Source organism: Heterocephalus glaber, unplaced genomic scaffold (assembly GCF_053883595.1).
Source record: "Heterocephalus glaber isolate CG9 unplaced genomic scaffold, H.glaber_assembly_v1.0 deba00001442, whole genome shotgun sequence".
NCBI classification, from domain to species: Eukaryota; Metazoa; Chordata; class Mammalia; order Rodentia; family Bathyergidae; genus Heterocephalus; species Heterocephalus glaber.
In genome coordinates, this window is record NW_028258296.1 from 21,748,019 (window position 1) to 21,762,267 (window position 14,249).

The window sequence follows — 14,249 nt, forward strand, 5'->3', positions numbered from 1 at the left end:
ATGTGTAAATACCGAATAGTTTCTCTAGTGTGAGAAACTGAAAGTGTAAATAAGGGTTAAAATGATTAAAATGAATAATTGAACATTTGAAATAGGAAGAAAAGATCCAAAGGGACAGGGGAAGTGGGAGGGGAAGGGGAAAGGGAAAGAAGGGAAAGGAAAAATTATGAGAAAAGAAAAAAAAATGGAAACAAAGTCTATGTAAATAGGGAAGGGAGGAGGGGGTCAAGGGCCCACAGGTAATGGGGAAAATATAAGAACCAAGATACATCATGTACAGGCACAAGCACCCAGTGATAAATGTAAACGTATTGTATACCTAAAATGTACCAATAAAAGAATTTAAGGAAAAAGAAAAACAATTTTCCAATGTAGGCTACACTTTGACCTGATACAAGTAATTTGGCTTGATTAACAGTGTTGACAGAAAGGGATTATAGTTTAAAATGTAAATGATAAAAGATCAAGGGAGGAAGAAATTTGTGAGAGACTCCTGATTATCAGGAAGACTGGACTTGTTCCCACAGCATTCAGAGAAGAAGCTGCATACCAGGCATTTGGAGGCTGTGCTTTTGACACAGAAGTTCTAAGGGCAGTGTTGGTTCTTCTAGCAGGTAACACTTGTTCAGCCAGGGCAAAAATGTAGAAAAGGATTAAATGTTAGAAACCTGGCCTTTTACCAGAGAAGAATCAAGGCCTGAAAGTTTTATTGGCAAGAGAACTTAAAAGTCAGAATTTCTGTGTCCTTCCCATTCATCCACCCATAACTCCTATAACAAGTTTAGCAGGCTGGGTATTTCCCTCTCTGACTCTCCAGTGCAATAATTATATTCAGGTGGCTCCAAATAGTGGGCTGTCCCCCTACCCAGGTCAGGGCCTGATGTAGTTCTATTTCTAGGCCTCCTTTGAATAGCTAGGTTTGAATAAGTAAGGATAAGAAAAACAAATGTTTATTATGGATGTAATCAGGACAGGATGCATACTTTTCTTTTTGTACATGTTTGCAGTACATAATGATTACATTGATTGGGGGAAGTTGGTCCATGTACATAACACATCTGGATTCTTTTTTCATCACCTTCCCCTCCACTTCCCTCCCTTTCCCTCTATCTCTTAGGCCCCTTCCCTTTGTAAAAGACCTGTCTCCTTACTTCTGGTTATCTTTTCTTTTACTCTTTGTTTTGATTTTGACTTTCTCATATAAAGGAAACTGGGTGATATTTAAGCTCAAGTGTCTATTCATTAAAATTAACATTATGGTCTCAAGATGCATCCATTTTCTCAAAAATGACCCAGGTTTATCCTTCTTTATGAGAATAGTACTCCATTGTGCATAAATGCCATATTTTCTTTATTCATTCATCTGTTCATGGACTGCTGCTGATTTTTTTCAATGCTGCTTTCAAAATTTAGCTATTATGAATTCTACTATGATAACTATGAGTATGCATGTATTACTGTAATATGATATATTTGCCCTTTTGGAAGGGTCAAATGGAATTTCTATTTTTACCTTTTGAGGTATTTCCATACTGATTTCCCTAATGGTTGCACTAGTTCACATTTCCACCAGCGACATAGAGGGTACCTTTTTCCCTGCAGCTTCTCCAGCATTCATTATTTGATTTTGTCATGAGAGCTATGCTTTCTGAAGTAAGGTGGAATCTACTATGTTCTTTTAATTTGCATTTCTTTAATTGCCAGAGATGTCAAATACCTTTTCATGTATTTATGGGCCACTTGTAATTCTTCTGAGAGATGTCTATCAATTTCAGTTGCCCATTTTTCGATTGGGTCTTTTATTTAGGGAAGTCGATTTTTTAACCCTTAAGAAATGCTAGATATTAGTCCTATGACCTAGAAATAGTAGGCAAAAATATTTTCCCATTCTGTAGGTTGCCACTTTACACTGATGGTTGTTTTTTTGGCTGTGCAGAAGCTTTTCAATTTGAGATTATACCATTCATTGATTCTTGATACTAATTCATGTGCCCTTAGGATTTTGGTCAGAAGGTCCTTGCCTATACCTATGTCTTCAAGAATTTTACCTATTCCATCTTAAAGCAGATTAAATGTTTTTGGTTTTTTTTAAATTTTATTTTATTGGTACATTGCAGGTATACAATATAATGACATTCACCATTGGAAATTTGCACAGTTACATAATCACTCTTGGTTCTTATTTTTTCCCTTTCCCCTGCTGTCCCTTCAAACCCTCCATCCCTCCCTATTTGCAAAGATTTTGTTTCCATTTTTTCATTTTCTCATATTAATTCCATTCCCTTCTTTCCTTTCCCCTACCCCTCCCACTTCCTGTTCCCCTTTGCCCCTTTTCTTCCTATTTCACATTATCTATTATACCTTTTAGTCCTTATTTACACTTGCAGTTTCTCACACCAGAGAAACTATTTGGTATTTACACGTGTGTCCTACTTATTTCACTTAAGAGTATCGCCTCGATGTGCATCCATTTAGCTATAAATGTCTCTAACTTCTCATTTTTTATGGCTGAGTAGTACTCCATTTTATAAAAAAAAAACACCACATTTTCTTTCTCCAGTCTCCAGTTGATGGGCATTTGGGCTGTTTCCAAGTTTTAGCTATTACAAACTGTGCTGCTATGAACATGGGTGCACATATATCACTGTGGTATGATTCTTTTAATTCTTTGGGGAAGATACCCAGCAGGGGAATAACTGGGTCAAATGGGACTTCCAGTCCTAGTTCTTTGAGGTATCTCCATACTGATTTCCACAGTGGTTGCACCAGATGACACTCCCACCAGCAGTGGAGCAGTGTTCCTCGTTCCCCACAGCCCCGCCAGCATTTGTTATTGGTTGATTTCATGATAGCAGCCATTCTTTCTGGAGTGAGGCGGAATCTCAGTGTTGTTTTCATTTGCAACTTTTGAATGACCAGTGATGTTGATCATTTTTTCATATGTTTATTTGCTATATCTACTTCTTTGTCTGAGAAATGTCTGTTCATTTCAGATGCCCATTTTTGGGTTGGGTCTTTAAATTTGGGAGGTCAGACTTTTTTAAAGTTCTTTATAGACACTAGATAGTAGATCTCTGTCTAAGGGACTGCTGGTGAAAATTTTTTCCCACATTGTGGGTTGTCTCTTCACACTGTTGGTGGTTTCCCTTAATCTGCAGAGGCTGTTCAGTAAGAAGAGATCCCACTTGTTGACTGTTTGTGCTAGTTCATGGGCAACTGAGGTTTTGTTCATAAAATCTTTTCATACACCAATGTCTTCAAGAGTTCTTCCTAAACACTCTTCCAGCCAGTTTAGTGTTTCTGTTTTAATATTTAGATCTTTAATCCATTTTTATTTTAGTTTAGTGCATGGTGAGAGATATAGGTCTAGTTTTAATCTTTGGCAAGTTGAAAACCAATTTTTCCAGCACCATTTATTAATGAGGCTAACTTTCCTCTAGTGAGCATTTTTGGCTCCTTTGTCAAGATGAGGTAGCTGAGTGCATCAGGAGTTGTTTCTGCATCTTCTAATGTGTTCCACTGGTCCTCAGCTCTCTTTCTTTGCCAGTACCATGCTGTTTTTATCACAGTAGCTTTGTACTATAGTTTCAAGTTGGGGATTGTAATACCCCCTGCCATCTCTCTGTTATCTAGAATTGCTTTGGCTATTCTGGGTCTCTTGTTTTCCAAATGAATTTTTGGATTGTTTTCTCAAGGTCTATGAAGTATGCTACAAGGATTTCAATTGGGATTGCAATGAATCTATACAGCAGTTTTGGAAGTATGACCATTTTCACTATGTTGATCCTTCCTACCCAGGAGCAAGGGATGTCTTTCCATTTTCTGATATCCTCTTCAATCTCACTTTTCAGAGTGCTATAGTTTTCAGAGAAGTCTTTGATTGCTTCTTTTCTTTGGTTGCTTTTGATTTGTAGGTATTTCAGTATTTTGGATGCTATTTTGAAAGGAACTGTTTGCCATATTTCTCTTCCTGTGAGTCTGTCATTCGTGTAGAGGAAAGCTATTGATTTTTGTATGTTGACCTTGAATATAGCTACTTTAATGAATTTGGTTATTAAGTCTAGAAGACTTTTGGTGGAGTTCTTGGGGTCTTCTATATGGAGTATTATGTCATCTGCAAATAATGACAATTTGACTTCTTCATTTTCTAACTTTATTCCTTTTATTTCTTTCTCTTGTCTAATTGCTATGGCTAATGTTTCCAAAACTATATTGCACAAGAGCAGTGATAATGGACAACCTTGTCTTGTTCCTGATTTTAGTGTGAAGGATTTCAGTTTTTGACCATTTAGTATGATACTGGCTGTTGGCCTTTCATAAAATGGCTTTTATCAGATTTAGGTAGAGACGATCTATTCCAATTTTTTGTAGGGTTTTTATCATAAATGCCTGTTGGATTTTGTCAAATGTTTTTCTGCATCTACAGAGATAATCATATGGTTTTTGTCCTTGGCTCTATTGATATAGTGTATTACATTTATTGATTTGCGTATGTTGAACCATCCCTGCATCCCTGGAATGAATCCCATTTGGTCAGGGTGTATGATCTTCTTGATAATCTTCTGCATTCTATCTGACAGTATCTTATTAAGGATTTTTGCATCTATGTTCATTAGTGAGATTGGCCTATAGTTCTCTTTTTCAGTTGGGTCTCTCTCTGCTTTGGGCATCAAGATGATGCTTGCTTCCAGGAATGAATTTGGGAGTATTGCTTCCTTTTCAATTTCATTGAAGAGTTTAAACAGCAAGGGCAGTAGTTCCTCCCTAAATGTCTTGTAGAAATCAGCAGTGATGACATCAGGACCTGGGCTTTTCTTAGTTGGTAAGGTTTCAATTACATTTTCAATTTCATTGATTGATATTGGGTTGTTTAGAATTTTTAGGTCTTCTTTGTTCAACTTTGGTAATTCATACATATCTAAGAATCTGTCCATTTCTTCTGTGTTTTTCATGTTATTGGCGTATAGGTTCTCAAAGTAGATATGTATGATCCTCTCAATTTCTGCTGGGTCTGTTGTAATTTCACCCTTTTCATTCCTAATTGCATGGATTTGATCCTTTTGTTTCCTTTTCTGATAAGGATGGCTAAGGGTTTGTCAATTTTGTTTATTCTTTTGAAGAACCAACTCTTGGCTTCATTGATCTTTTGTATTGTTCCCTTAGGCTACATTGCATTGATTTTTGCTCTGATTTTTATAATTTCCTCCCTCGTATGAGCTTTGGATTTGTCCTGCTCTTCTTTTTCTAGAAGCTTGAGGTTGAGCATCAGGTTGTTTAATTGGGCTTGCTCTGTTTTCCTAATATGAGTATTCACTGCTATGAATTTCCCTCATAAGACTGCTTTCATTGTGTCCCTTAGATTTGGATAGGTTGTATTGTCATTATCATTTAATTGAAAGAACTGTCTGATTTCTTCTTTAATTTCCTCTGTGCCCTATTGGTTATTCAGAAGTGTGTTGTTCAATTTCCATGCGTTTATGAAATTTTTGCAGTTTCTTTTGCTATTTATCTCCTATTTCATGGCAGTATTGTCTGATAATATACAGGGGATAACTTCAATTCCTTTGCACTTACCTAAACATGTTCTATGAGCGAGTATGTGGTCTATTTTGGAGAATGACCCATGTGCAATTGAAAAGAATGTGTATTCTAGGGAAAGGAAAAATTATGAGAAAAGAAAATAAATGGAAACAAAGTCTATGTAAATAGGGAAGGGTGGAGGGGGTGCGGGGTGCACAGGTAATGGGGAAAAAAATAAGAACCAAGATACATCATGTACAGGTACAAGCACCCAATGATAAATGTAAAAGTATTATTTACCTAAAATGTGCCAATAAAAGAATTTAAGGAAAAGAAAAAAGAATGTGTATTCTGATTTTGTGGGGTGGAACTCCCTGTAAACATCTGATAAGTTCATTTGTTCAAGAGTTTGATTGAGTTTCAGTATTTCATTGTTTGTTTTTTGTCGAGTTGATCTATTTCTTTGTGACAGTGGGGTATTGAGGTCCCCCACTACTATTGTATTAATGCTTATATGATTTTTCTTGTCCATTAGTATTTGTTTTATATAGTTGGGTACACTAGTGTTTGGTGCATAGATATTTATGATTGTCATCTCTTCCTCTTGAATTGTTCCCTTTACAAGGATGTAGTATCCTTCTTTGTCTGTCTTAATCAGTGTTGGTTTGAAATCCACTTGATCTGCAAAGAAGATAGCTACTCCTGCTTTTTTTTGAGTTCCTGTCACATGAAGTATTGTTTTCCACCCTTTAACTTTCAGTCTATGAGTTTCATTTTGAATTAAGTGTTTTTTGTATGCAGCATATTGTTGGATCTTGCTTCTTGACCCATTCTGCCAGTCTATTTCTTTTGATTGGTGAGTCGAGACCATTCACATTGATGGTTATAACTGTTACCTATTGACTTATCCTTGTGAAGACTTTTTCTTTTTGTTGAATTCTCCCCGTTTGTGTTTAATTTCTTGTCATGTCTGATGGATTCATTCTTCTGGGCTTCCTGGGGTTGTGATCCACATTGTCTTTTCCTAGGATATTGTCTAAAATTTTTGGAGTGCTGGTTTGGTATTCATGAAGTTCCTAAGGTGCTCTTTGCCATGAAAGTATCTTATTTCACCATCCGTTTTGAAAGACAGTTTTGTAGGTTACATCAATCTGGGTTGGAGGCTGTTTTCCTTTTGGGCTTGCAATATGCCACTTCAAGCTCTTCTTGCCTTGAGGGTTTGATTGAGAAGTCTGCTGTGATTCTGATGGGCTTTCCTTTGTATGTGATTTATTTCTTTTCTCTAACTGCTTGAAGAACTTTGTCCTTCAGTTGGGTTTCTGGAATCTTAACAATTATACCCCTATGTGTAGATTTTTTTTGATCAAGGTGAGTTGGAGTCCTATATGCCTCACTTATCTGTATGTCAAGTTCTTTTCCCTTATTTGGGAAGTTTTCCAGCATCACTTCTGTGAACAGTTTTCTTATGTCATCTGCACACTCTCCTATTTCTTTGTTGACTCCAATCAGTCTTATGTTGTTCTTCTTTGCATTGTCTAGCAGCTGCTGGATTGATTTCTCATGGTCCCTTACTATTTTAAAGAAATTTTCCTTTTCCTGGTCACTAATTGCAATCTTTTCTTCTATATCTGAAATTCTGTCCTCACATTGGCTCATTGTGCTGCATAGACTTTCAGTGGAGTTTTTAATCTCCTGGAAATCTGTTTGCATCTGTTTTATGGATTCTATTTGTTTCCTATGTTGGGATTCCACCATATTCCTCAGCTCCTCTATTTTATCTGTGTCCTCTCTAGATCTATTAATCATGTCTTGCACTATGGGCACAATCTCTGCTGTTATGTGAGAAATTATTTCTGATTTCATTTTTTCCAGATCCTCTTTTGTTGCTAGTTCAGGGAGTCCAGGTGGTAGAGTATCAGTTTTCCCTCTCGTTTCCCTTTGGGGTTGTTGTAGGTGATCTGGAAGTCTGGTTTTGAGGCTTGTTTACATGTCTTCTCATTTCGATAGGGGGGTGCTGCTGGCACCCATGCAGCTCACCTCCTCTGTGCTGGGAGTGGTGGTACATTGGCCTGGAAGCCTCCTCCTCTGCAGTGGGAGTTGTTGCATGTTGACCCAGAAGCCTCGTCTTCTGTGCTGGGAGCAGTGGCACATCGACCAGGAAGAATCCTCCTCTGTGCTGGGAGCGGTGGTATATTGGCCTGGAAGCCTCTAAATGTTTTTGTTGTAACATTAAGAACTTTGATAAATTTTTATTTAAGTTTAGTACATAGTGAGAGATATTAGACTAGTTTCAATCATCTACATGTCCATAGCCAATTTTCCCAGCATCATTTGTTAAAAAGGCCATCTTTCCTCCAGTATATGTTTTTAGTCCCTTTGTCAATAATCAGATAGTTGAATGGGAGGACAGGCTATATGCTTTGTGTTGCCTAGTCAAAATAAAAAGGAAAATTCTCCATTAAAAAATTAATAGAAATTTCAGGATACCAATAGCAAAACCAGAACTGAGTTCAGAGCCATTCTAAGCACAGAGACCTGAACAACTGCACAACCCCATGCCTACAAAACTAGCCCTGTCTCTACCACAGGAAAAACTAACAACAGTGGTTGTACCATAAAGTGTCCTCAGGAGCTATCCATTTAAGCCACATAATACTGTTCATGATCTCAGAGTTAGTCTAGTTAATCATGTGAAAGTACCAGGGTTAGTAAGAAACCTTAGGTATAACAACTCTGGCAGGGAATCTAGAAGCAGAAAATCAATCTAAGCTGTCCCGTAAGGATGAAAGGAGCCATATGTGAAAGATCACAGCACCTACAACAATCTCAGACAGTCAAATTCTTCAGGGTAGAGCCAGCAGCAATATAAGGGGATGCTATCTCTGGACACAGGCAGTCTAAACAACTGCCCTAACAGGTTTGTCCATGTTGCAGTACTGAGAAGTGATATACAATCACAGTTTCAGTTGCTCAGCCATGAATGAGGGAAATGCCATCCTATGCCTCTACTCATGCAATGATGACTGCTGTTACAGGACAGAGTGCCCAAGAGAACTTGTGTAAATGCTTGGGCCCAATGTGGTGCCTGATGAATAATCATAGCAGCATAAAAAGAGCACAGCTCCAAGTAACACAGAAATTATGGAGGTCAATTGCAGCACTCCCCCAAAAAGCTAATTCTGCTCTCTGGTACCCAAAGTGGACTTTAAAGATGTACATATCCTGTTATTCATGACCTTATGTAGTCCTTTCCCTCATTGGATCTGTACTGGCTGCATGATTTGCCTTAATTAAAAGAATGTAGCAGATATGACAGATTTTTCCACTTTTGTGTTCTTAGGGACCCTAATCTGACCTTTCAAATTTCAACTATGCTAACGGAAAGCACTGGAGACTCTGTAACTACCAAGAAAAGTAGCTTTTGGATTTAAGCTTTTGGATTTTTCCATTTATAGTCACCTAACTCTGATCATAAATAGGAAAGGAACTTCCCTTTAAACCCAACAGAATCATGAAGAAAATAAAATTATTGTGGTTTTAAGTTACTAGGTTTTGGAATTGTTTTGTCCACAAGACTAGATCAGCATAACTGATAATAGAAATTCCACCCAGAAAACATAGCCACTGTGACTACTGAACAGGAAATTTATCATAAGAGTTAAGATGAGGAAGTAAAGGACTAAAGAAAGGAATTGGAGTACCAGGAAAAGTCCAGTGAGCCTATCTGCAGCACTGGAGGTGATGTCAGATGTTGGATGTTGGGTCTAGACACATCTAGGAACAGGACTGGGACTGCAAAGGGGCTACTGTAGAAGTCTGTGGACTTCTGCATAGCTACCACCTCTGTGGGGTTGTTGCCAAGTATCCTATGGTGACCCTGGGGCCATTGTAGGTCAGCTCAGTCAGGCTTCAGGAAGAAGAGTCAAACATGAAGCAAAGAACAGCAAGGTCACCAGCCCACTTGCATCTGTTTCTTACAGCCTCTTATCACCCACCTTCAGACAGTTTTGGCTGCTGCTTTACTTCCTCCTTCCAATTTCAAGTCCATTATTCTTTTGGCCAGCTCTACCAGAAAATTCTAAGGTTTCTAGAAGACACAGGTCTGATTTATCCAAGTTGCCTGAGCAAAGCCACTACAATCACAGAAGTGTGGAACTGTGTCAAACTGTGGATAACAACAAATTTCCTCATGTGCTAGTGAGGGGCTCTATCTGTCCTCAGCCAAATAAAAAGGCAGCAAGTTAGAAGCTCCAAGCTTCTGTGATATGGTGGACACTCGGTCCACACTGGTGGCATTGACAGAGAACTTTTAGCCCACCCCCATGCAGAACTGTGGAGTCATGTGTTACTGTGTCCAATTATTCATTTTAATCTCTATCTTATAAAACTTTTGTCCTACTTGTTTGCTGGTTCAGTAATGAGCCTAAGTAAAAAGAATTTAGAATAAAACCACAAGATTATTACTTCACACCTGTCAAAATGGTATCAAAAACATCCTCACATGTGTTGGCAAGGATGTGGAGGAAAAGTAACCCTGATACACTGTTCATAGGAATATAAATTAGTACCAGTATGGAGATTCTTTTAAAAATAAAAAATACAACTACCATATTTTTAGGCTTTGGATCTTATATATCCCCCAAAAGCCAAGGTGTTAAAGACTTGGTCACATGCCAGTGGCACTATTGGGAGATGGCAGAATCTTTAAGATTTGGGGCCTAATGGGAGAAAGTTAGGTCATTGTGGTCATGTCCTTGAAATCAATAACAAGATCCCAGTTCCTTCCCCTCTCTCTTCTTGCAGTCACCATAAGGTAGACAGGCTTCTTCTACCATGGCCTCCCACCATGATATACTTTGCCACCATAGGACTACAGAACCAAGCAATCATGGACCAAAATATCTGAAACCATGTGCCAAAATAAAGCTTTCCTCCTCAAATGTCATTTTTCTTGGGTATTTTGACTCAGTGACAAAAAGACAAGTAACACATGTTGCCCAGTAATTCCACTACTAGGTATACATCACGGGAAAGAAATCATATATTGAAGAGGAACCTGTACTCCTATGTTTACCACAGCATTATTTAGAGCAGCCAAATGGTAGAAACAACCTAAGTGTCCATCAACAGATGCATGGATAAGGAAAAGCAGCACATATTCATGTTGGAGTACTATTTAGCCTTTAAAAAGAATTCTATCATTGCAACAACATGGATAAACCTGGAGGACACTATGGTAAGTGAAATACCCCAGGAACAGAAAGGTAAATTCCAAGTGATTTCACTTATATGTGGAATCTAAAAAGGTTGAACTCAAAATGAAAGAGTAAACTGGTGGCTACCAGTGGCTGGGGATTCAGGGAATTGGGGAGATGTTGCCCAAGGGATACAAAATTGGAGTTTGACAGAAGGACTATGTTCAAGTGATATATATTGTACATTATGTTAACTACAGTTAATAACAATGTATTGTATAATTGAAATTGCTGAGAGAATAAAATTTAAATGCTCTAGCCTCAAAAAGATAAATATATAAAGTAATTAATACACTGATTACCTCCACTGAGCCATCCTGTAGCATATATACACTAAACATCATTGTTGTACACCATAAATATATGAAATTTTAAATATAAATGTTTGTTTGTTTATTTATTTATTTATTTATTTTGGTGCCGGGATCAAACTCAGGACCTTGCATTTGCAAGGCAGGCAGGGGAACCACTGAGCTAAACCTCCAGCCCTTAAATATAAACGAAAAGAAAATTCTTTCCAAAGAAAAATTTAGTCCAGTTCTCCTGAAGGTACAGCCTAGCCAAAAGACAGTAAACACATCACAAGATATAAGTAATTAGAAGTTTCAAAGTGTTTTAACCTCATTTAATGAAGCATTTTTCCATGAAATTCATCAATTTTCTAGGCAAAAAAAATCCTCAACTTATCAGCATAATGCCCTTCCACTGAGTAACAGATTTCCTGGACTTATACATTTTTGCCCTCAAGAAGGGACCCTTGCTATTATATTGTCAAAATGAACATACTCCCAAAACTGATACACAGATTAACACAATTCCAATCAAAAATATTGGCACTTCTCAAAGAACTAGAGAAAAAAAATTTAAATCCATATGAACCAAAAGAGACTAAGAATAAAAAAAAATCAATCCTGGGCAACCAGAGTAAAGCAGGAGGTATCACACACCTGACTTCAAGTTATACTACAAAGCAACCATGACAAAAATGGCATGGTATTGCCAAAAAAAAAACAAAACAAAAAACCGACATGTTGATCAATAGAACAGAAGAGATAATACAAATATTTCTGCAGACACATTTAGCTATTTGATCTTTGACAAAAGGATCAAAACATACATTGAAGGAAAGATAGCCTATTCAAACAATTGGTGCTGGGAAAATTGGGTATCTGTTTGCAGTGTTTGAAGCTGAATCCATATCTCTCACATGTGCTAAGCTAAAATAAAAATAGATCAAGGATCTAAACATTAAAAGAGAAACAATGACCCTACTGGAAGATAAAATATGTAAAACACTGGAGGTGGAGGTGAGGTGTAGGCAAGGACTTTCTGAACAGAACTCCAAATGCATAAGAAGTATGAGCAAGATTAACAAATTGGATTATATCAAATTAAAAAGCTTCTGCACAGCAAAGGAAACAATCAGGAGAGTGAAGAAACAGTCTACAGAATGGGATAAACTTTTGCCACCTATTCCTCAGAAAAGAACTAATATTTAGAATATATAAAATCTCAAAAAGGAGACGAGGTGCAGAGCGGCGGAGTGCAGCGGTAGGGATTCGGATTCATGTCTTGCCAACCAATTGGGGGAGGATCACGCCAGTGCCCAGGTCCCAGGAACCGTTGTCTTGTTCCTTCACTCATCGCCCATGCTCTCAGCCTCGTCTGGAAGGACAGGAGTTTTGGATTAAGCATATCCTCAAGGACAAGAATGCACCCTTCAAGCAATGTAGTTATATATCCACGAAGAATGGAAAGAGATGTCCCAGTGCTGCCCCAAAGCCAGAGAAGAAAGATGGTATGTCCTTCTGTGCTGATCATGCCCGAAGGAATGCCCTAGTGCTTCATGCTCAAATGAAGAAGACCAACCCAGGGCCTATGGGTGAAACTCTGTTGTGCCAGCTGAGTTCATATGCTAAGACAGAGTTGGGATCTCAGACTCCAGAAAGTAGCCGTAGTGAAGCCAGCTGAATACTGGATGAAGACAGATGGAGTGATGGAGACCAGGAACCCATTACTGTGGATCAGACATGGAGAGGTTACCCTGACAGTGAAGCTGATAGCATAGACAGTGATCAAGAAGATCCCCTAAAACATGCTGGTGTGTGCACAGCAGAAGTGGCCCTGATTACGAGTGAAAAGTTAATTCGTTTGCAGTCTTTATACATAGATCAGTTTAAACGACTTCAGCATTTGCTTAAGAAGAAGCAGCGCCGGTACTTACATAACCGCAAAGTGGGACATGAAGCTCTAGACAGCAGTCTCTAGACTGGCCCAGAGGGACTCCGGCGGTATCGCCAGCGCTGTGGAGTGGAAGCCTTACTACACAGGCAACTGAAGGAACGCAGAATGCAGGCCACGGATGGTGCTGCCCAGCAGGCCCATACCACTGGTTCCAGTCAGAGGTGTTTGGCCTTCATGGATGATGTTCGTTGTTCCAATCAGTCTCTTCCAATGACCAGACACTGCCTTACCCATATTTGTCAGGATACAAATCAAGTTCTTTTCAAATGCTACCAGGGATCTGAAGAGGTCCCCTGCAACAAAGCAGTTCCTGTAAGCCTCTCTGAGGATCCCTGCTGTCCACTGCATTTCCAGTTGCCTCCTCAGATGTATAAGCCCGAGCAGGACTTGGATGTTGTGGGTGATGGTATGCAGTGTTCTCCTTCACCCTTGCTTTTTGATCCTTCACTAACCCTTGAAGATCATTCAGTCAAAGAAATTGCTGAAGGCTCAGTGGATATATTGAGCCAGGTGCAGATGGCTGGAGATGGGTGCAGATCCCAGGGATCTTGAAATTCTGAGAAAGTCTGTGTGCCATTGCCTCAAAGTGGATTGGCTACTGCAAATGGGAAACCAGAACCCACTTCTATCAGCTGACAGTTTGTTCTAGGAACTATTTGATTTGGTGGATTTGAATTTCCCGTTCTTCAAATAAGTGTCTCTGATCACCTCTTAACTTAAATGGGGCAACTCTGCCTTGTTTTCCTTCTGGGTTAGAGAGTGCTACAGTCAAATAAAAGCTAAATCTGGGGAGAATGGGTCAGTAGTGTCCAAAAGCTGTGGGTTTCTTCCTGCTGTAGGCAAGAAGAGGTCATCCCTATCTCTGGTATTGAATGAATGTTTGAGACTTTGCCTACTGGGAAAAACATCTTTGGAATGGTGTTTCCTAAGTCACGGGCAAGAATCCACATAGATAACTAGACGGGGCCTGTGTTTAAGAATGGTGCTTTTGAATATTGGTGGTCCCAGCGTCTGGTTATGTACCCAAAGGCCTGCATTTTAGCTTCTCTTACCATCCGCTTAATCTGGCACTCTGAACCTTTTCCCCAACTGAACTCTGACTTTCATGCTCTGAGAAAATATCCCACAGGACTGGGCCCTCCTTAACCAATCTACCTTCCTTCCAATCTATGTAAATTTCTGCGGTGGCTATCTTATGTAAAATACAGTAAAAATTTATTGTACATAGTT

At 38.8% G+C, this 14,249-nt stretch overlaps 1 pseudogene; it reads left to right on the forward strand.

Moving 5' to 3' along the window:
- The first annotated feature begins 10,731 nt into the window (after nt 1–10,731).
- LOC101706939 (KAT8 regulatory NSL complex subunit 2 pseudogene) lies at nt 10,732–13,993 on the forward strand (annotated as a pseudogene).
- The last annotated feature ends 256 nt before the right edge of the window (nt 13,994–14,249 follow it).